Here is a 25,354-nt window from a genome sequence, read left to right on the forward strand (position 1 = left end):
TTTTATTCTGTGTATGATGGTGTACAAAATACACGTCAACAGGCACTAACATCAAAGGAGATAGATTGCTGCTCTAAAAACTAAATAAATTATATGCTTGAATTTTAAGATCACCCAACGCCAAAATGAACACCTCTAAACTTTCTTACAACCGGTATGCTATTATATCCATCTATTTGTTGATTTGTTAAATGCCTCTACCCAAATTCATGACTGCAGAAAAGATATGAAAAGCAGAGAAAATCAACAGCCAATGAAGGGTTTCAAACTAACTAACAAATGGAAATGCTAGTATTATAACTGGAATGTTGTAAATCAGCAATGTAGGGAATCTAAGAATTTTTTTAAGTTAAATACACAAACCCACAACACTTGGCATTCACAGCAAAATTTTAACTACTGATATTGAAATGTTGTTCATTGAACCATAATAGGAAATAGAAATTCGTTTAAAAAGAATGACCTAAATTAATGAAGTCTTAGGTTTTCCCAATTGCTTGAACTTGCAACTTTCTTCTTTTCTCTCCACCTTGGCTGCAATCTCTCACGTTTTTCTCCTTTCCCCGCACAAAATGAAAACTGATGATCTCGATTATAATGGGTCGCAGGGTTTCTAAGCATGCCTGGCAACTTAGTTCTTCTTTTTCTGACAATACCAATCTTTACAGGCATGAATGCCATAACGTTTTAATGGAAGAGCTCTCCTCTTTTGTCCTGCATTCCTCTCTCCCATTTCCTTGGCCATGTTTATTTACTCCCTTGTCTTGTGTTTGGTGTCTGATAGCTTCTGAGTGAAAGCTTCTCCAAAATTCATTTTTGTCGTGCCCTTCCTACCCATGCGTTTTCTTTCCTTTCATACTTTTCTTGTTTTATTTTATTTCCTTCCCTTATGCATTCGATGGCTTAAGCATTTATCAACTATTATTTTATTTGCACTCTTTCCAAATGTTATAAATTTAATTATTTATATATTTCTTTTTATTTATTTATATATTTTAATTTATGTTTATATGTATATTTTATTATTGTTCGTCATTTAATATACTTATTATATATTAAATTCATTTAATTATTCTTTGGTAATTTATTATTATTTTACATCCTTATTCGACAAAGACGTAGTTAGGATGTAATTGAAGTTTACAGACATAATTAGTAATAGCTAATCCATAGCGATTAAATAAATGTCTACGGTCTTAGTATTAAATGGTAACTGAAACAATACTCACTAGACGTGCTAATCTTCCTTAAGGATTATTAAATAAATTGCAAATTCAATTTAACTGGATTGAGAAATCTAAATGATTGCAAGGGTTAACCAAAGACCTTGATACAAGGACGACACTGAACTACTTGTCTCTCACCAACGGAACCACAAATTCCATTTCGTATTGCACTCCTAGACCTGCAACCAACGAAAAACCTCACACAAGTCCACCCATACATTATTAGTCCGAATTAGTCTAAACAAAATAAATGCATTAAATTACATATAGCATAATAAAGACAATAATTATCTTCCATAATATTAGCATCAAATTTACAAATGGCACACACACACACAATCCATATAACAAAGTCCAAAACTCCACCCCTAGTCCAAATTACATCTGGGCTAGGGTCATACAAAAGTATTAATATGGTTTTCTAGGGGCTATGACATACTCCCCTCCTTAGGGTTAAGACGGCTCAGCTTAATTAAACAAGTAAGGATATTCTAATTTAATTGCATTTTCATCTCCCCAAGTGGCTCCTTGTTTCCCATATTCATCCCAAAGGACCTTAACTTGCTGGATGGTTCGGTTGCACAATTGCAAGTTGCGCCTATCTATAATTGCCAATGGCTCGAGGTGGATATCTCCTGCCTCTTCTATCTATAGTGTCTGCCAATCAATCACATGTGGAGGGTCAGCAATATACTTCTTAAGCAATGATACATGGAATACATTATGAATGCAAGAGACAGATGGCGGAAGAGCCAATCAGTAAGCCACACAATTTTCTCAAGTATCTCAAAAGGTCCTATGAAACGTGGAGCTAGTTTGGCAACCTTGCCAAATTTTGTTGAGCTTTTATGAGGCCTCACATGAAGAAACACCTTGTCACCTACTGAAAATTCCATTGGAGTTCGTTTAGCATCTGCATAACTCTTTTGACAGTCTGAAGCTTCCTTTAGTCTTTCCCTTATAATTTTCACGTGATTGTCATATTCTTGGAGTAGCTCTGGCCCAATAATAACATGATTTTCTAAACCATCCCATCCTATAGGTGTTCTACACTTCCTGCCATACAATGCTTCAAATGGTGCCATCTGAATGGAAGAATGGTATGAGTTGTTATAAGAAAACTCAACTAAAGGCAAATACTCCTCCCACTTAGTGGATTGATCCATGGCATACATCCGAAGCATATCTTCCATAACTTGATTGACTCTTTATGTTTGACCATCTCTTTCAAGGTGGTAAGTTGTGCTAAAATTAAGTTTAGTACCCAAGGTGGTCATAAGAGAGGTCTAGAACCTGGAAGAAACAACTTATATCTATCAGAGATAATCACCTCAGGCATTCTGTGTAGTCTAACGACTTCCTTTATGAATTTCTTAACCAAAATTGGGGCATCATCCTTCACATTGCCTGGTATAAAGTGTGCTACCTTGGTTAGTTTATCAAACACTACCAAAATACTATCATGTCGATTTCGATTTTTGGGCAAACCTACCACAAAATCCATGGAAATTATCGACAATTTGAGCCAAGGCAAATTATGAGGATTGAGAGTTCTTGCAGGATGACAATGTTTTGGTTTAACTCGTTGACATTCAAGACATTTGGCAACATAATTAGCTATTTCTTTCTTCAGTTTTGGCCAAAAATAATGGGTTTTTAAATCTGCATACATTTTAGTCCCCCAAGATGTGCTTGATAGGGCACATTATGACCTTTTGTCAGAATTTTTAGTATTTAAACCTCCTTCAAGTATGTAAATTCAGTATAGATAAGGGAGGATACCATCATTCCCCACATGGTACTCAACTGGATTAATCCCTTGCTGTATTTCCAGCATTATTTTCTGACAAAAGGAATCCTGAGCCTACATACGCTTGATCTTTTTTGGCAATTCAACCCTTAATTGTGTGATTGCAGCTAGTTTAGCCCTTCGACTTAAGGCATCAGCAACTCAATTCTCTTTTCCCTTAACATAAGAAATATCTATTTCATAGTTGCTCAAGAATTCCAACCACCTCCTTTGTCATGCATTCAATTCAGGTTGTGTGAATAGATATTGGAGTCCTTTATGGTCGGTGTTGAACTTGAAGGGTCTCCCCACCAAATAGTGTCTCCATACCTTCAAGGCATGCACGATTGCAGCTAGCTCTAAGTCATGGGTGGGATAGTTAAGTTCATGATCCTACAATTTCCTAGACTCGAAAGCAATCACACGTCCATTTTGCATCAAAACTCCTCCCAATCCATCTAGACAAGGTTTTGTCCAAAGCACAAATTCTTTTTATGGATCAGGAACTTGCAGGATGGGAGCTGAGGTAAGAGCTTCCTTCAACTATTGGAAGGCAATATTGCATTTATCCGTCCATTCGAACTTCTTCCCTTTTTGTTGAAGAGAGGTTATAGGGTTAGCTATCTTGGAGAAGTTCTCTACAAATCTTCGATAATACCCAGCAAAACCCATGAAGCTTCTTACTTCAGCCACATTCTTAGGAATAGGCCAATCCACGATTGCTTGTCTCTTGGTTGGATCCACTGCAATTCCTTGGGCTGATATAATACGCCCAAGATAATGTACCTTGGGCTACAAAAAGGAACACTTGGATAGTTTACCATACAATTTATGGTCTCTCAATCTTTGCAGGACCATTCCCAAATGCTCCTCGTTCTCTTTCAAATTTTTGGAGTAGATTAGGATGTCATCCAAAAATACTAACACAAATTTGTCCAAATTGTCATGGAATACATGGTTCATGAGACTCATGAAAGCAGAGGAGGAATTTGTAAGACCAAAAGGTACCACTAGGAACTCATAATGGCCATACCTGGTTCAGAAAGTTGTTTTGGGGATATCCTCTTCCTTAATCCTCAACTGGTGATAACCCAATCTTAAGTCTATTTTGGAAAAGATTGCATCTCCCTTCATTTGATCAAACAAGTCATCAATTCTAGGTAAGGGATTTCTAATGGTTACTTTGTTTAGCATTCGATAATCTATGCACAACCTCAAAGTTCCATCCTTCTTCCTAACGAATAGCATTGGGGCTCCCCAAGGGGACACACTAGGTCGAATCAATCCTTTCTCCATTTGATCTTGCAATTGCATCTTAAGCTCTTGTAATTCAGTAGTGTTCATTCTATATGGGGCTTTTGAGATAGGCTCAGCTCCTGGAACTAGGTCTATGGTGAAATCCATCTGCCGCTTAGGGGGCAATCTTGGCAACTCTTCAAGAAAGACATCTTGGTATTCTTGGAGAATTGGATTGTCCTTGACGCTAAGAGGTGGGTCCTCGTTTCGTTTCTGTACCTTCACAAGATAGATTTTGCTCCCTTTTCTTGCTGCCCGCTAAACTTGCATGGCTGAAATCATCCTCACCACTAGCGGTCTTTGGATTCCTTGGAGAACCACTGATCTTCCTTGGTCATCCATACATTCAATCTTCTTATTGTAGCAATCCAATTTAGCTTGATGCTCTTGGAACCAATCCATTCCAAAGATTAGGTCATAGGATCCTAACTGGGTGACCCATAGGTTTACGTTGGTTTTTATTGTTCTCAAGTCAATATCAGCTCCTTGTAGGCAGAAATTAATCTTTTGTGTTTCACTTGACCCAAACTCAACCTCCATCTCCCCTTGGCTTAAACTTTTAGGATCAATTTTACATTTTTGTATCACATTAGGAGATATAAAACTGTTGGTGGCTCCTAAATCTGCCAAAATAGAAATAGATTGACCAAGAAGTGTACCTTGTCTTGGCAACAACAATGAGAGAAAACTGAGAGGGGGGGGGTGAATCAATTTTCTATCGGATCTTCAAACTCAACCACAAATACAAATTTGATAAATTGCAGCAACAACAAGGATAAGCAAATTGACAACACAACACACAACACCAAGATTTTGACGTGGAAAATCCAATTAAGGAAAAAACCACGGTGGGAACCTACCCACAATAAGATGATACTCTGCAGTAGTATGTGAAAATATTACAATGGGGAATGCACCAGCATTCAGGCACACTGCCTAGAGCTTACAGCTCAAGATACAATAACTCGGAAGGCTACAACGCTCAGGGAAGTTTCACTGACTTACAACAAGATTCAGACTACAATGTGGAAGGAATGAACTACAATAATAGCATTTGCTAATGCCTAATGACAGTTCCAGTTAAGCACAATTGTCTGCTCTACACCAATCTCTGCTCAATCACAATGTCGAAGGATGAATCCCTTGTTCAAACATACAGCACTCTCTGATAATGCAGACACAATCTTGATACCTAAATTACATGCCTATATCACCTATTTATACAATTCGTCAACCTTGACAACAAGGTCGACTAAACCCTCAACTCATAATTACAAAATAACATCACACGATACAAAGATCGACCACCGGACCAATATAATGATATACATGACATATCATGGACCTAAATCAAATTTCCAAATGCTTATCACCGCTGGTAATCATGCCAAGATCAACCGCAACACGCTACACCACCGAGAAAACCGCATAACATGAAGAACATCACCGGTTCAGCAAAATCACCAAGAACGTGCACAACGATCAATGCAGATCATCAAAACAAATAGGACACAATTAGGAAACACCAGCAAGCACGTTAGAGTCATCAGTAACAGCTGTACCAACACCACTTATCAAATCTTCATCGATCAACATCTAAAACTCAAGAACACTCAAACAACAACAACTGCCATGAAGAAAGATAACTTGTGGAGCACCAAATCACGAGTCATCTGAAATGAAGATACAAAAGACCATCCCAAACAATATCCCAAAATCTCAGCTCAAGATCTGATCACACTGGAATATACCGAAGGAAATACTGAACTCTGCAAAGCACTGATCAGAAAACCAAACTGCAAACCAGATCATATGATATGATCAATTAAGTTTCTCAAATCACCAAAACCAATACAGAAAGATATAATGATACTAGAAATACTCCATACACTAAACCATGATCCCAATAAACCAATTTGCAATCACCGGAGCAATAAATCACAAGAATATGTTGACATCAATGACAACAACATATCCTAGCAGCAGCAATGTGCAACACCTTGAAGCCCTATTAGTGAAGCCTACTGGTCTGCTTGACGATTATCCACAGCTGCATAAATACGAGTAGTAGGATTGGTGGTTTTGTTTGGATTTTTGGGACAATTATCCTTGTAGTGGTCACCTCCACAAGTCCAACATCCACTTACTGGTCCACTTTTGGCTTCTTTGTCTCTTGTGGAATCGAACTGTGCGCCTTGCTTGGATGTTTTTTGTCTTTTCTCTTCCTTATCCTTCTGATAGTTTGACCCACGATCCTCTCTATAGTTTTGACCCCTCTTAAACTATTGTGAAGCCTTTCCTTTAAACTTAGCTTCATGAAAATTCTTCCTTTTATTGTCCGAGTGGTGAGAGGATTGGCCATTTTGTTTGCGATCTTGTTTACTTTTTTGTTTCTCCTTAGCAACCAAGGCCACCTCCACAACTTGGTTCAAATTTCAGGTCGAGTGAGCTTGGTTGCATACAAAATACTTTTATTTAGTCCCAAAATAAACTTGTTCACCCGATCCTCTTCCTCTTTCATATAGTGCACATGGCAGAGTAGGTTCATGAACTTGGCGTTGTATTCTGCCACTAACATTCCTCCTTGGCGAAGTGAGTGAAATTTTGTCATCTTTTGATCTCAGTGATGGGCAAAAAGGTACTCCTTGCGAAACCATTTGGTGAACTTCTCCCAAGTCAATTGACTTATATCATAATTCTTTATTTCTGCCAAGTGGTCCCACCACAACGAGGCTTCACCTTCTAACTGGTAGATAGCGATTCTAGCCTTAGTGTTGGAGTTCAATTCCGACAACCCAAAATATTTATTTATCCCAATTAACCAAGCTTCAGCAGCATCTCCACCCCCTGTACCATCAAACTTAGGTGCTTGCATTTTCTTTAACTCTCGAATCAATGGGTCCTTTCCCATGCCTCTTGGTTGCCCAATAAGAGAGTAATTGTAAGTAGGAATTCTAGAGCTGATTTGATAATCTGGATCTATCCGCTCATTGGACTCCCTGTCGTTCTCTTCAGTATTGTTGACGTGTCTGAAATCGCATTGCTACAGTTCCATCTGACCAACGCAGAATAGAATGTACTCGCTGAGTATCCTATCCTCTCTTGAGATAAGGAAATCCCTAATGCTGTTTCTTGTTTGATCAAAGGGGATGACCTCAAGGTTTTGATTGTCAGGTCTTGACTGCAGGATTACTCAGTGGTTTGATGTGTTTTGCTGGAAACACAAAGGAGACTTACGATGAGAAGAATAACTTTCGAGTGAGTTCCCTGAAATTTAACAGTCTCGTTATCGGTTGATTTCAGTTGGATTGATACTAATTCAGCTGGACTGTGGGTTTCTTCTTGGTAAAAAAAAAAGGAAAAAAGAGGGATAGGGAAAAGAGATACAGAAAATCTAATTATTTAACTAAGATAGCATGTTCAAGAAAAACAGACAAACACCTCCAATTAACCAGATTTAATACTATCAGCTATTTAAGCACAATGTTTGTAAGAATCTAGTGCGATCTTCAAGGAAAAATGAGTTTTCATGCTATTAAACATAGACTCAGAATTTTAATATTCATTCACTAACTGTTAAATAACCGAACTAAGCATATGAGAGGGTTCAGATTAACCATGCAAAGGGAATGACAATTAGTTAGTCCTTAATGGTATGAACAGCGAGGATTCTATCAGATTTTATCCTAAAAATGCTATTGAAAAATAAAAGACATCACAAAATAATTTAAATGGTGAAGAAGGAGACCATGCACTCACAATGAAATAAAAACAACCTTAATTTTCCATTAATCCTGTGTAAATTTCGCCAGAGCTTCAACAACAATCCTTGAACTTTTTACAAAATAAGGGAAAACCAGTCCCTTTAAATAGATTTCCAAAAATAGATGAATGGCCAAGATCTAAACTAAACAAGTGGCCCAGATTCATCTGTTCAAAAAGGTACTCATACCCATAAATGGAAGGTAAATATCAGCAACCACCCAAAGGGGAGCAATAACTACCTAAAAAAGGTAATTAAAAACTATCCATAACAATTCAAAAAGTGCACATGCACAGAGTTTAAAGTTTGCAGTTGACTTGGCAGTCAAATATGAACTTTTGGCCAAAAAGTGCTTTTTTAATTTTAAAAGAAAAATGTATTTTAAGAAAGTACTTTTTCCTTTCCAGCTGCATATTCCTTTACTAAAAATTCATCTTCGCCATACAAATACTCTTTCCAAAGGTCTCGACCTGTTGCACGTTCAACACGAACATACTCTTGGAACCTGATGCAGAACTGGAACAACACCGTGAACTGAGGCATAGGGGGATGACGTATTTTATGCTACATGCCCTCCAGATGACAATCTACGTGTTTTAAACCATCCTGCCAGCTGGACCGATTAACCTCAAAACACAAAATGTCTTAATGTAATTTACCGGCAAAATTCAGGTCCTCAGTGGAGTAGGCGATCTTATCTGTTCTCAATCTTTCCTCCCAGTCCGATTGCACTACGTCATCGGACAAATCATTCTTCCAACCGAAAACCATTGATCAGAGGATTATCTTGTCGAGTTCCTCCATGTTCTTCAAAATTTGGTCGCATTCCGCCTGTTCTTTGTCAATTGTTTCTCTTGTCTCCCTCTTCATAGTGATGGTCCAATACCATTCTTTAAAAATGTTGATGTCGTGGGGGTCTAGGATGGCGAGCAATGTAGGAATCTGTGCTTGGGTCCAGAAAAGAGCCCTTACGAGAGGAAAAGTTGTAGCAACTACCTCGTGAACTTTGCGGCATTCCCGCTTTACCTCGAGCAACTTGACCAAAATGGTCTCTCGGTAGTGGGCCATTTCCTTTACCTCTCCAAAGATTTGTTCTCCCCTCTCTTTAATGCTTCACATCCATTCCTTGACGGCCTTGGCGGTATCTCGTACTCACTCAAATTCTATGGTGGTCCTTTGCGCCAATGCTGTAGGGGGAATATGGGATTCAAGAGCATTATGCAATGGTCTCAGTAGTTGATCAATGTACCCCTCGGCCTGCTCAGCACGAACTCAATACATGTCCTTCTCAGCAGTTATCTCTTCGAGTTATCTGAGCATGTTTTGCACGGAGTCCTTGAACTCCTCCCTTTCCTGTTCCTTGGTGGCTCATCCGATTGGGACGGTTGTGATGCTATAATCAGCCAGTGTAACTTGATCTGCTGGCTTATCGATAGGCGGGGTGGCGACATGGAGGGTACGGTTCCTTTGTTCGTCCTTGGTTATTCGGGAATATGCTTTAGGCTTTTTCTTCCCCTTGGACTTGGCTTCGTCTATGCACGAGAAAATGTCCTCCAAGTTGATGGGTGGCTTGGTGGCTGCCTTTCGCTAAGCTCGAGCAACTAACCAATCTTGAGGTATAGTCTGTCCTGATGCTATGGTTAAATTCCCACTCTTCTCTTTAATGTTTTCAGCTGGCTCATCGCATATTTGTAGCTGCTCTGTTACAAGAGGAGTCGAGGAAGTGTCAAGTCCCTTGCTTGCAGCTGAATTCTCTCCTAATTCACTGAACAACTGTCTGGTATCTTCATGTGATGGTTGTTCTTCATCCCTTTCAGGCTCGCGGGTCTAATCTGTCCTTTGTTCTCCTTCAACAGTGGAGTCATCCTTGGCAATACTATGCAGTTGCAATTCATGGCGGCTCCCTTGGGTGGGTTCATGCACCTCAACCCCCTGAGTAGACAGAATTTCTCCTTCCTCCGCTTGATTCTCAAGTTCGGTAGCCTCAATGACCCTCACCTCTGTATTTAGCATGTCTTGTATAGGAGGATCATCAGCTCCGAATGCGTCAACATCACTCTGGGAAGGCGGAGCAGGTATATAATCTAGTTCTATTACATCATCAGATGAACTGGGGTCTTTTGATGATGAAGTGACCTCCAGTCTCCTAATAGGGATCTTCTCCCTTCTTGTACTTTTAGATGTTCGAGTCCCTTTGCTGGCTTTAGCCTTCTTCCTTTTTTCGGGCTTTTCAACCTCTTCCTTAGGTGCACTCGAGGTTCCCTCATCTTCGGAGGACTGAGAATCAAGGCTACCCATCATGTGGTAGGTGAACTAGACTCCCTCATGAATCAGCCGTTCAATCTACTGGTGCAACCACTGATCAGTATACCTCCCTGGGGCTGCCATGACTGCCTCAAAATCAGTGATTGGATCCTGTGACCAATCGATGCCTGGCAAGAGATGTCTTACTACCTCAAATTCCCGGACTTGTAGGCAATTTCCAGAATCCGTTAGCTGATCCGGGACCCGACGGTATTCATACAATCGCATTTGCTGCAGACTTAGCCTTGAATATTCGTGCCGTCGGACTTCATAGTCATCAGAGCAGTTCTTCCAATAATCTTCAACTGACTCCTTTGCTCTGTATCGCCTGCTGTAGGCTCTCTTTGCCAGATTGTCGTGATCAAAACTTTTCCTTGGGAAATGTTCTTGTAGGCCGTAGGAGGCTAGTTCTACAAGGGATTCTTTTGCATGAGCTGGATTCTTCAAATGGACATCAAGGTTACCTAAAATCATAGGGAAGACGAATCCAAACTGCTTCTTGTCTCTGAGTAAACTGTTCGCCAAACGTGCCTGCCTTGCAACTTCCAGAAGAACTATTTTGTCGGTTGGGTATCGCGGAAGTCGGAAAGGAGCGCCTTCAAAGACAGTTATTCGGATGTAGGAGAATCTTGGGAACTGGATGAACCAGGCGCCATACCTCTGTACCAAAATGGTAGCTTTCTCTGAGAGCCTTATGTGTAGTCCTCCTTGCATCAGCTTGACCAAGCGCATTGTGAAGGCGTCATTGACACGCTCATATTGACCAAATGCATAGGTAGGGCTGTTCTTTTCCCTTTGAGCTATGTCCTAATAATGTAATTGTGGGTAGAAATCATATACCTTCACCTGATTGGGTCCATTCCCAATTTCACCCTTCATGATTAAACCTGGCAGAGGCTGGTTTCTGGCGAACATATAGACTAGATAGGATGTCATGGTAAAGTACTTCTCCTCAAGTTCGACCAACTGGGTATGGATGTTGTCACTTATGAGCTGGGCCCAGACGAACTTGGATTTCCCAGCGAAGACCTGCTCTGTGAAGTAGAACATCCACTCTTCAAAGTAGTTAGATTGGGGGAGTCCCATAACCCTACTAAGCAATGTGACCATATCTCCATGCTCATTGTGAAAGACGCTTCTGGGATCTTTTTCCCAATTCTGATGCTTGGAGGTCTTCTCTCCTTGTACCACTCCTCATTTATCAATGTTCCGCATTTGGCAGGGTTCATATCATACGCCACTTGCGCTTCATCTATAGCTGTTGCTATGGGGTTGTTCGGGAAGGGGATATCAAACGTGTCGCCAATAGCTTCAGGAGTGAAGTCAGCGAGGACCATATTCTCAAGGAGTACCAATCTAGTGTTTGGTTGGTAATGTCAGGCAGCCCCTACTACCAGCTCATAATTTTGCACTGACGAGGGAAATCCTGCTGCCTGGGCGATGCCACTCTCCATCATCCGCCTAGGCCTGCCATAGGCATTAGGGGAGAATACTCTATTTCTGAAATCTTGAATATCAATGTGGCCCAGGTCAGTATCGCCTACATTTTCCCATACGCTTTGAACTTTTGATTCCCTCAATCCTCCTCTCTGGTACTGATATTTCATCTTTTCGACTCTGCGAGGGATGTCTGACTTGGATGCTCGGGACGTTTCGACTACACCAGGTGTCTTTGAGGATTCTACCGCAGATTTAGGCATCTATCCTGCACAGTCGGATGCGGATTACGAGACGATATGAAGGAAACAAAGCGGGTTAGATAAAAGGGATACGTTAGCACTCAAGGATTAATTGAAAACCGAATTTTGAAGAAAGCACGATACTTCAGCTAAAGAGCTTGATTGATTTAAATATGAACATTATGAAGCTCTTTGATTAAAAAATAACTTATTCGGCTGCAGTTCAAGGACTTGGGCGATTTCAACTGCTAAAGTTGCACTTAGACATTTTAAGAACAATTTTCAAAATGGATGAGGTTTAAATATTCCCTAAGTCTGAAAATTGCGTTCTTGGTTAACTCCTGTGAACAAACTCTGATTTCAATTATTTTGCCTGATGCCTTTCAAACGGGAAAAGATGTGGTTTAAGGATTTAGTCATTTAATCAATTTTGTGTAAACAAATCTATCCAATTTTGCATACATTTTAAATGATTCTAACAGAGACAAAGCAAACTTACCTGGCGAAATAAATGGTGCCAATCCGCACAATCTGGCCTGCAGGATTGATTTCCTTTGGAATTTAAAAAAATGCCTCTCTTATGCCCTATGCTTTTGAAAAGACAAATGCACAACTTGCAAATTTGGAATGGGAGAGTTCTGCAATTTCAAATTTTAACGGTTAACTCTATGTCTCTTATTTTGCGCCTAAGTTTGGAGAAAAAATGCAGTTTTGAAAACTTAGGTTCAACAACTTACCTTGGTTGGAATTTTCGGTGATTTACTTCTGCTGCAAGCTCTCACTTTGCAATTTTAGTGGTAAACTTTGGGGCTATTGCAATATTCTCAAACTTTTACCTCGCGTTTTCTTTGCTAATGGCGTCAAACTTGGGCGTTTAAAAACCTTCTAAACCTTCACACTTCTGTGATTACCTTGGGCATTTTTTCAAATTCTAACTTCACGGTTTTAACCCTACGCGAACTTCGGCATTTGTATTGCTTTCTGCAAAGTTTGAAATCGCGATTTTGGAGGTTTGAAGATCTTTTCAAACCATTTCTGCCGAATTTCGGAGAATGGGGGGGAAGGTTTTCAAAATTGTAAAACTCGCGATCTCCATTTGGGGTGCAACTTTGGTGATTTAACTTAGACTTAGATTTTAAAAGTATTGCGATTTTTCCCAGGTTACGATTTTCGGGGTTTTAGACAGGTTTGCAAACTTTCATTTTCTATCACTTCTCCTCCATAATGCGACTTTCGGCATTTGGAGTCTCTTTCTAAAACCTCTTCAAAAATCGTGATTTTGCCTTATCGCGCGATTTCGGGGTTTTGGATTGCTTTTCAAACTTTTCATTTCTTTCACCTTGTTGTCCTCAATTTTTGATTTCAAAAATTGGACTATCACATAGAAATTTTTGTTTAAAAATGAAAAAAATTACTCTATGGCACGCTTCCCGAGGCAAAAATTCACCCCATCCTTGGACTGGATCGATCGTTGATCCATCCCCAAGCTACGTTTCGAATTTCGTCGCGTTTCGAGTCCGTTTGCTATATTTTTGCTTCAATGTAGGGGAATTTTTCAATAATTACCAGTAACTGGTAATTTGTTTTTCAAAACCCCCTTGAAGCTTTCAGGCTTGTAGGGGAATTTTTCTCTAATTGCAAGTTTTTATAAAAACTTGTCATGGGGGTTTTAAAACCCCCATTACAAGTAGTTTGACTTAAAGTTAAAATAAAACTTGTAAATGGGATTTTAAAACCCCTTTGCATGTCTTTATAACTTAAAGTTATTTTTATAAAGTTAAAATAAAACTTGTAAATGGGATTTTAAAACCCCTTTACATGTTTCAAGTGAAATCACTTGTAAAAGGAATTCTATTTCCCTATTACAAGTAATTTAACTTGTATTTCCTTTTCTAAAACCCAAAATTTGCCTTAGAGGCAAAAATATGAACATTTTGAAAACTTCTTGTTTTGTTTTTAAAACCCGAAATTTCTTCCATGCCTTTGCAAGCTGATTTGGGTTCGAATTTTTTGGAGGAAATATAGGGATTCCTTCCAAGTGTGGATTTGCTGCAACTTTGAAGGATTCAAACCCATTTTCCACGCATTCATTAAACCATTTTTCGCCATTTGTCTTCTTCAAAACGTTTTTTCTGAATCTTGCATTTATGCGATTTGCCATGGTTTGGGGGTTTGAATCCATCTACTCCTAAGGCGTTTTTCTCTCAACCTTGAATGCGTTGGATTCTAAGCATTTATTAAATCGTTTTGTGCGCATTTATGGTTTCGGATTTGCAAAAAGGCCCTAAAAACCAGTCACGTTTTTTTCCAAGAATGCATTCTTCGCCTATAAGGTATGCTTTCATTCCTAAATCGTTTTTGCTTTCTCTTGTATTTAATGATGAATCAAATCAGTTTCGAACTACTTCCTTGGCATTTTTCATGGCATTTTTATAACAAATCCGTTTTTCTTTGGTCACCATGCGTGGTTAAGTTTCTTCCTTTGTGTAAATTCTATTTAAAGGGCATCATCTTCCATGTTGGGTTGATTCTCCAAGTTTGGATTTCTTCTCAACCTTGCAAGGTAATTTTTATTTTTTGTATTTCTTTCCTTGCATTTCCTTGTTTAATTTTAGTTTTGTTCATGTTCATATTGGGTTTATGAGAGGAAATTCCCCATTTTACAAAGAAATTTGTAAAGTAAAGTTGTTCTTCCCCTTTGCAATTCTCCTTCTTTACTTGCATTCAGGTTTTAGAAACCCGATTGCAAGTAAGAGGAAAATTTGTGTTCTTCCCTTTTTGGACAAAGACTTAACCTTCTTTGATCCAAAAGATCAAGTTTCAAAACAAGAAAGATGTGTTCTTCCCAATGTGTTCTTCCCAATTTGCAATCTTCCTAATTTGCAAAGAAATTTGCAAGTATGAAAAGTTCTACCTCAAAATGTGTTCTTCCCTTTTTGGACAAAGACTTAACCTTCTTTAGTCCAAAAATCAAGTTTCAATGACGAAAAAATCAAGTCCTTCCCAATTTCGGGTTTTGAAATCCGGATTGCAAGTTGAAAGTTCTTCCCATTTTGGCATGACAAAGTTCCAAATGATCTTCCCGAAGTTCATTTTTACCTATCCACTTCCAATTCCCTTATCTGTACTTATCATCTTCGTCATTTCCCGCATGCCTAAATACCTTTTTTTTTTTTTTTTCCATTCCTTCGATTTTCAGTCTGTAAATAAGTTTGCATTTGGATTTAGAAAACCAATCGCAAATGTGTTCTTCCCAACTTCCAAACTGAAAATGCATTCTCCTTCCATTTATTCATGCTTCGTGTTTTGCAAGTATAATTGCATTCGGAATTTAAAACCCGATTGCACGTTTGTACTTCCCTCTTGTGTACTTGCAAAACATGTTTCAAAAACCCGAAATAAGTCAAAAGCTTATTTTTCCACCTCTTATATTTCCTCTCACAAAGCCAAAGTACGAAAGTTGAACTTTCCCATTTGGAGGAGTGAAAATGTCTAAAAATACTGACTTTGATGTTGCCTTGATACTCTTGGATTTACATTGCAGCATTCCCAATTGTTTCCAGATGACAGATGTATCGTCATCTCCTACTCCAAAAAAGATGAAATATAGGTATGATAAATACCAAAATGAAGTTCCGCAGTCACAGGTTTCCTCCTCCCTTGATTGTATCAAGGATACTGAGATAGGGCATGTTGACATGTCCGAATTCATACAAAGGATTGAAGATCCGAAGGAGGGGGATATGCAACGGTTGTTGGACAGCCATATCCATCATGCCGCATCCTTTCCAGTTGCTGCCCTAGAACCGGAATTTTTTCTAGCATGTGCTCATCATTTTGACAAAGAGACATGAGTTATTAAAAATGATGATGGAGAAGTGATCATTCGCCTGGATGTAGAAGCTATAGAGAGGGTTTTCAAAATACCTTCTGAAACCATTTATATAGAGATCTCCAAGCAAAGTGCAGCTGGATACTTTGCCAAAAGGGAGAAAGACTGTAAGCGTCATATCAACAAATGGATTCATGAACCTCGCACTGCGCTTACCAGATGGGCAAAGTTATATCGATCTGATTTCAAGAATGAGATCGGTGATACTATTACTCTTCAAAGCCGTATGATGGGATTGGAGCATTCCAATGTTTTTGAACCTTGGATGTACCAATTTATTATGTTAATAAGGCAGTCTCAGCACATCTGTTGGGGTGAGATCATCAGTGATGCTTTGTGTGAGCAACTTGCAGTCGTCTCTACTACCTTCACCTTCTACATGAATTCATATCTCGTGTATATTGCTGCGTCACTTAGACATTTCCCAGGTCTTTCCACCAAGGGTGACCGCATGCTTGTACCGGTTTGGGAATACTATGGTCAGTTGCCTCTAAGATCAAGTAGGTCTCATTTCAGAAGGGTTCAAGACGCTTTCTTTGGTCATTATTTGTGTCAATTTGACAAGAACCTGAAGAACAAAAGAGTCTCAGATGAAGCATGGGAAAAGGTGAAAGAATATGGTTGTTTGTTTCTCCAATTTCCAACTTTTACCTACATGAGAGTTGGATGCTATGGTGGGCAGCCTTACATGCTCCCACAATACCCAACAGATAAGATTATTCTCATGGAATTAGGGAGGCAGATCATGGCTGTGCATACACATCAGTCAGTTAAGCACAAGGTTGACATGGGTATTTCTTCCAACAACCCATTGAAGATTGGTCAATATTCTCTAATGACTTCAATCAAGGCCAGGGCTATGGAGACCGAGTTGCAGGAAATTAGACTCAAAAGATTCAAACCTAGAGCTGATTTCGATTACCGAGGCATGAAGGAGAAGATCAAGAAGACCTTCATCCATATACACCGAATAGAAGATATCTGGGTTGATCTCCGTACCGAAAAGGAGATTCACAAGATGGATTACTACCGACTCACTGCAGAACAGATTGTGGATCTAAACCTCGTGAATGTGCCACAAGGTATGATTGATGATGGCAACGTTCTTGATCCTGAGTTTGTCAATCAGAATGTTGATGAGGCTCCACTTCCTTCTATCCACTGGTCCCATAAAGAAGGCACTTCTATCTTGGATAGATTTCAGTCAGTTCTTGCCAATACCAATATCTGGCTTAAGAATAATGGTGTCAAGCTCATTAAGATTAAGGTTGGGAAAGAAGATGATTCTACAGGTCCTCTTGGGCGGAAGTCTGAAATTCAACTAGACAACAAAGAAGGTGCATCCTCTTCTAGTACGAGGATTAAATTGCGAGTCAGTCGTGCAATGGTGCTTCCTCCTCAGGAAATAACAGTTCAAGGCAAGGAGAAGCCACAGTTGGAAATTCATGTGATTGATCCTGAAGCTTCAGAGGAAGAAACTCAATCTGATAATGCTCCTCAGTCGCTTTCTACGGAGTCCCCACATAATTCTCTTTCTTCACTTCCTATTGAGGTACCCATGTTTCCTCCTGTGATAGATGTGAGCTCTCAATCTACCCCTTCAGTTTCAGAATCTCCGCAGAATGTCCTTCCACTTTCAGCAGCAGAACCATCTCAAGGTCATTCTCAAGAAAATTTGTTGAATATCTTTTCGGAAGATCCTTCATATGTACCTGTGTTTGATATTGATACTTCTATGACCTGTTTTGATGAGTTCATGACATCTTCATCACATCCTGTCGTCACTCAGCAGACTATGGTGGCTATCTAGACGAACACTTCTCCCAAGGTCACCACAGTTATTCAAACAGAAACTGCTTCTCCCTCTATCCCAGAATCAGAGTTAATTGCTTTACCTCCATGGCTCAGTTCCTTCACTGCAAAGAGGAAGAAGCAGGTGATCTCACCTGATCCCTTTGACTACCAACAGTTGAAACAATCAAAACCTAAAGCTGTTAAGAGGGCAAAGACAGTTTCAAGGGTGACCATTGATGAAAATCGGATGAGAGTGGCAGAAATTGCTGAACCAATATCAAATAAACCAGTTGAAGAAATGCAAGCAACTGATTATCGGATCACCAAAGTGCAACTGGGTAAGCAAACTCATGAGGTTGTCAAGCATGATGCTCAACAAACAGTGGCTACATTGGTACAATAGTATGATGAGGTGTTGGCCAAGAAAGATCAACTGGAAGTAGAGAATCAAAGACTCATGGCAGCCATCCAAAGTATTACTCAACCTTCAAGTGGAGAAGGCCAAATACCTATTTCTTCCAGGGTCAGCGAACCAATCCAAGGTATCGAGAGAGCCGCCCAAAAGGTTCAAGCCTTAGACACCTGGGTTGATCAACTGCATGACTTATGTTCACAAGTCATAAGACAGGTATTTGAAACAATGGTTAAATTGGAGATCATTGAAGATAAGTTGAATCAAATCTTGGGTGCTTTCAAACTAAATTTGGAGAAGGTTGAAGGAAATTTAGTTTCTTGGCGAAAAATGCCTCAACATCAGTTGGGCGTTCTTCAGGTGCATGATGTAATTCCTTCCAGAGTCATGTACGTTGAATATGAGGAACTTCTGGAGAACAAATCTCTTGTTCTCAAATCACTCATTGAAGAAATTGATGAAACCTTAAAGTTGCGTGAAGCAGTCTTTCAAGATGTTACCTCCCGTTGTAAAAAGGCATCCTGTGACATTTTAAATCAAAATGATGAGCTGTTGCCCGAGGAAGAAGTTCTTGCAGATCTGCAACTCAAGATTCATGATGAATGGAGAAGTGAGCAATTCTCAGTCGCTTCCATTCAAATATTGATTAAGTATCAAACTGAGTTGCAGGAAATCCGGTCAGCATTGGAAAAGGGCAATTCCACACTATGCCAATGCCATGATGTCATCGTAAAGACTAGGGTGGTGGCTATGAACACTCATGAACCAGATCCTGATGAATTGCAGAAAGTTATTCAGAAGTTCGAATTGTTCATATCTTCAAAAGGTGCAACTTAAGTGTTTTTAACACTTCTTGTAAAATTTTAAAATTGTAATTTCAGAATTGTAGTTTCCCTTTCGGCAAGTTGTCATCACTTGCATTTTTGTAATTACTTGTAAGGCAACTACAAGTTGTGTCCGACTAGGACTGTAGTTGGAATAAGTCTTAGTTAGTTAATGAAGTCATAATTAGTTGTTGAATAGGTCTTGGTGGTTGAGGGAATTTCTCAAGTTAGTTAGGATCCTCCCACCTTTTTCTCAAGGCTCCTCTCCTATAAATAGAGGAGAGGGTCCTTTGTAATCTTTATCTTTTGGAAAGCAAGCAAAAACTCTGCCAAATTTACAGCAAGAAGTCTTTGAGCTTATGTATGTGGATTGAAAGTTTTTGAAGAATAATAAAGAAGGATTACTCAAGTTTTGAGTCTTTGAACTACATGTTTGAGTTTGAATCTTTTATTTCTTCTATGCCAAGTGTTTCTAAAGGAGCTTAGTCCAATCTGATTTGAAGTCTTTGAGCTGCAAGTAGAGAAGATTAATTAAAATAGGAAACTCTCTTGAAGGAGCAACAAGTCTTTGAGCTTGCATCTGTTCTTGAGGAAAAATTATTGTTTGATAAGAAATAGCAGCAAGTCTTTGAGCTTGCATTAGTTCTTGTCTTTGTGTTAAAAGAATAAATTATTCCAGTCTTTGAGCTGTTGTCTTTTATTCCTTGTAAAATTTAGTATAGCAAAGGGTAGATAGGACTTCTGATAGTCAAGTCTTTGAGCTTGATATTGTTGTCCCGTCCCGAAGGAAGTGACGGAAGTCTTTGCGCTTTCAGGAAACTTCATTTCCTTTCTCTCATTTTACTTAAAAGTGGTTACTACTGATCATATTCAATCGCTATCCTTTTCTGTGAAGAGAAAAGGATATTGTCTTTCTTGAAGAAAGAAGGAAGACTGCTGTCCTGTTCTTATTTCAGTTTTAGTTAGATAGGGGGAGCCTTCCCTTAATTAGGAGAGTTTTTTACTCATGTGTTGTGGTTGAAACCACAATTTTGTATATTTCCCCAAGTGTACAAAATTTTCAACCAACACACCTTTCCTCCATAATGCAATTTTCGGGGTTTTGAGGAGGTTTGCCAAGTTTCACTTTCTTTCACTTTTCCTCCATAACGCGATTTTCAGGGTTTTGAGTCTCGTTTTAAACTTTGTGAAAATCACGATTTTTCCCTATAATGCAAACTTCAGCATTTTGGGTTGCTTTTCAAACTTTCATTTCTTTCACCTTTCCTCCATAATGTGATTTTCGGGGTTTTGAGGAGGTTTGCCAAGTTTCACTTTCTTTCACTTTTCCTCCATAATGCGACTTTCGGCATTTGGAGTCTCTTTTTAAACTTTGTGAAAATCGCAATTTTTCCCTATTATGCGAACTTCGGCATTTTGTGAGTGTTTGCAAAGATTCTCAAACTTTAATACTTACCAAAAATCGCAGTTTGGGGGGGTCTTTTAAAACTTCGGCGAAATAGACTATGTTGAAAACTCTTTAAAACCCCCTTTTTGACATTTTCGCCTTACACAACGAACTTCGGAGTTTTGGTGGTTAACGCAAACTTTGAATGTTTCGCACTTTAAGCCTTCCAATGCAAATTTCGGGATTTTGACATGGTTTGAAAACTTCAAAACTCTTTGCATTTTATCCAATACTGGTGAATTTCGAGGATTTCACCCATTTTGCAAACTTTTTAGAAACTTTTGTAATTTTCCCCCTTAGTGCGAATTTCAGGATTTTGGGAGGTTTTGTCAACTTTTGACACTTTAACAATTTTTTCTCCCCTTTCTGTATCCTTTGGCAAAAATCAGCACTTCGGGTCCTTCTGCGACCTTTAGACGCTTTATCTTTTATTTGGGGGATTTTGCAAGCTTCTGCCATTCCTCACCTATCTTAGGCGATTTTACAATTTTAAACGATCTCTTGAAATTTTAATGCCCGAACGTTAAACTCACCTTGCGGATTCTCAGGCTTCCGCTCATGACATCATCATTTCCTGGACTGACTACAAGCCCGCTCAAAAAAGGACGCGAGACACCCTGCGCAGAACTCAACAGGGCGAAGGAGAAAAGACCAAAAAAGAAGAGGGGGACCCTATCGGCGATAGGGAGCATGTGCAACGCACAAGTACCAAAACCCATTTTATGGTTGGCACCTTGTTCTTTTTGTCTTTTCAATTCTTCAATTTGTTGCTCTTGAGAAGCTATCCTTGCCCGAAGGGCATTTAACTCTTCCTGCAACACTTGTAGTATAGCACGAGGTGTTGATGTGGCACCCCTACTTGCATGTAGGACTTCAGCAAGGCTAGGGCTAGCTCCCCTCCTTAAAGTCCTCTTCATTATGGTAAGTTAATTCTGCAAGATAAGGAGTCAAATATTATTTTAGTTATCGTAATTATTTTATTTTCCAATTACTTAAAACTTGTCTATTATCAACTATAAAATGCAGCCAAATTCATTAACTCAGCATTTTATTTCCAGCTTTTAAATATCAATTCCAATGAAATTTATAATGCCATCAAGACACAATAATTTAGATAAGGTCATAATTTCCATTCATAATAGTAGTTTTTCAATAAGATGACGATGTTTATTTAGTACTATTTCATCGTCTTTACACAGAATTGTTTTTACATTGCTGGAGTTTCCTCCTCAAACTCCTCTCTAGGCTCTTCCTCCTCTAAGGCACCGATAGTGACAATCATGCTGGCATGAACTCGGTTATATTCTGCAATTTCTTCCTTGGAAAGGATAGGAGCATTGCGTCCACAGCCAAAAGGGAAGTCTCTAATTGCTGAAGGTTTTGCCTTCAGGTTTTGATATGGAGTTTCTTTCGTAGCTCCAGACTCTAGAAAGGTTGGACCGACTTCTTTCCTTTCTTGATTTTGAGTCATTTAATAGTTTCAGCTAAAGGCACAGTGTCAGTCATTACTACTATCTCTGTTTTTGATGATGTGGTAACAACTGCCTTGGATCCTTCTAGGTTCATTTGTCGAGGATTTGGTTTTCCTGTCGCTTTCTTGTTTCCCTTTCTTCCGCGTCCCATGGCTGCAAACATCAAGTAGCCATATTAGCGTAAAGAAAGTGTGAGCACCTAAGTCCTCAGGTCAACATCTGGGCTCTGATACCTATGTAACGACAACCCCAGACAGGACCAAAAATCTGCCCAATTTTTTTTTTTAAACAACATGATAGCAGAAGAGTAATGAGTAGTTAAAAGCCACAATGAAATAAATTTTCACTAACTTTGTAATTCTCCTAATTCATAAAACTTAATATATGCCATAAGTAATTTACAATTTACCAATTGATTACACCACAAGAGCAATGAATGGTCAATAGATAATGTTACCTCAATTCATACCATAATTGTTTGTCTTATCATGAAGACTCTTCACTTTAACCTTCCATTGTTTGCCTCAAGGGTGCAATACAAACCCTCCAATGTGAATATAATCCCTATCCACCCCTCCAATTGGATTTTGTGGCTCGCGATGAGAGAGTAGGTGTTCAGACCTTCTTGCTAAGAAAAGGGAAACGTAACCACCTAAGACGAGATACACAGGGTGTTCTTACCATTGTAAACGAAAGTGTCAATGACATAACACTACTACTTAGTGAAGCTTGGTATGTTACCTACTTATGCCTTACTAGAATCTCTTCTTCCTGCAGTCCATCAGACAACTAAGCAACCATGGACATCCATCGCCGACATGTTGCCAACCCCAAGAACCACATGCTCCTGGCGAAATTTGTCTTATCTATGCGATACGACTAACATTCATCTGGCATCATATGTTCCTTGACTACTATCAATCCCAAGCATGGATAAACTTATCTCTTTACAGGTCATAGAATTTCCATCAATGATCACCTCAGATGGAGAAGGGTAGCCTATGCATTGAGGTATACAACCTCTGCCTATGCCCTCATAGGGCCCTTACTCCATCTGTAGCCGTAAAAGCTAGCACCTGTACCTTGCTTAGCACTTTCCGGAAGAGAGATTCCTAATTTGAAATAAGTAGGTTCCAACTCAGCCATCTCTATGTTTAAACTACCCATTTTCGTGTTGTTTAACATGACGGTTTTATAATCTACTCAATCTTTGGTTGTCAGGTTGTTATTAACCAAGAGAAGCCTATGTTCAAACAAAACTAACTTGCAACACAACAATGATAGTTGCTACTACCATTTTCAGGTTTATGAAGGTAATGTAGCCGTTTTGTGTTTATATTACAGTGATGGATGGGTTCCAAAAAATATGTTTGGATGATGGACATGCTTGCCAAGAAACCCCTTGGTTGAAGATTTTGTTAACTAAATCCCCCATTTTCAGCTTTTGTTGACAACCATTCCTACTTGCATTCTCAAGGTAGAATCTCCTTACTATTTCATACACACAATTATTTAAGTACCACGAGCGATTATAGGTTACTAATCAAAGCTGAATTAGTGGTTGTCTGTTCATATCATAATAAAAATAAGTTTCCCTCACAATAATCAATGTAGTTTGAAGGAACTGTGTTGTTTAATCTATTTTAATTCAGCTATCTTATTTGTAAAAATTGACACTAACATCAAAGGAGATATATTGTTGCTCTAAAAACTAAATAAATTATATTCTTGAATTTTAACATGACCCAAATCCAAAATGAACACCTCTAAACTTTCTTACAACCAGTATGCTATTATATCCATCTATTTGCTTATTTGTTAAATACCTCTACCCAAATTCATGACTGCAAAAAAGATATGAAAAGCAGAGAAAATCAGCAGCCAATGAAGGGTTTCAGACTGTTGACATGTATTTTGTACACAGCCAAACACAGAATAAAATACCCAAATGGTACCTTATCCTCTCTTGATTAAAGCCTCTGAATGCTGAAGATATCGCGAAAAGGATCAATCAGGGTGACTTCAAGGTTCTTCGTTGTAGGATCTCTACGTGTGGATAAGCTCTTTGTGGTATGATGTGATTGGCTGGAATCACAAGGGGACTTACACTCAATGACCTGAACGTCTGATTTGCTGGAATCACAAGTCCTACTAACTAACTGGAAGACAAACAAATGGCAAAAGATGCAAGGTTCAGGAAGTCTACTCTACTACCTAGAATGCGAGAAGATGGATGAATGACTAGGTGGATTCCTATTGGCTGGGTCTCACCATTAGGCTTGAACAATTCAACAACAACTCAGTGCGATCTTCTAAGGGATGCTTCCAATATGTTCAAATCGTACACCATCTGACAATGATCACCATTCAAGATAATGCATGAACAATGGACGTGTAACGACTTAAGATTAAGCTCATTTCATTCCAGTTGACCACACAAGGCGTGCTTACAATCAGTAAGAGGCTAGTGGTATGGATTAAACGGATTCCACACAGGTGCATTCAACAATTTCCTTCATTCGATCTAATCATCTACCATCTAGAATTGAAGATTCAACAAGAAACCATGCATATTGCAAGAAACGACACACTTCACCATCACTTTCAATGAAAATGGAATTTGTTTACAATCAATGGCAACAATTTCTTGCCTTGTCGTCCTATTCTACTCTAATTGCTATTCTATCAACTGACTACTCACCTTCTAACTATTGACTAACTATTTTCTATTCTCTATCAGCCTTTACAAATGAAGAACCGGGGCTTATATAGTGCCTTAATACAATTCAATGGCTTAGATCAATTTGAGATCAATGGCCAAGATTCTACAATGAAAACCCTAATTAGGGTTTGTTACAACAAACTCAATTCTGACCAATGAAATAATTGTATTAAGACACATGTCTTCTTTGGAAAATTCGACCAATGGATAGCTGGGGTAGGTACATAGAAGTTTGTGCCACCTCCCATGAGTTAGGTACATTGAATCTGGACATGCTGAGGTGGACCACACCGACTGAAGAAGTGATGACTGGGATGCCACCTCGTCTGACACTTGGTTGATGCCAATTTGATGTTGCTGAGAAGCTAGCTTTAATTAACTCTTCTGAAACTATCTGCTTCTTCAACGAACCCTTGCTCTAACTTCTTTTGTCTTTGATGTGCAGGATGATGATGTACCTCGCCTTGGAATGCTGGATTGGAAGAAGTTATTCCTGATGATGCTTGACCGAAGAAGGGTGTCCTTGTCGATGCTAGACTGGAGAATAGATGGAGAAGGTCATCCTCAATGATGCTGGACTGGAGGAGATCATCCTTGTCCTGGACCGGATCTTCTTGGAGGAGATCGTCCTTGATCTAGCTTGATTTTCTTTGATGAGAGTCTACCAAGTAATAGATCTTCCGACTCCGGGCCGCCATTTGATGCCTACACAAAAATTCCAAAATTAGGCTTTA

Source organism: Cryptomeria japonica, chromosome 6 (genome assembly GCF_030272615.1).
Source record: "Cryptomeria japonica chromosome 6, Sugi_1.0, whole genome shotgun sequence".
NCBI lineage: Eukaryota > Viridiplantae > Streptophyta > Pinopsida > Cupressales > Cupressaceae > Cryptomeria > Cryptomeria japonica.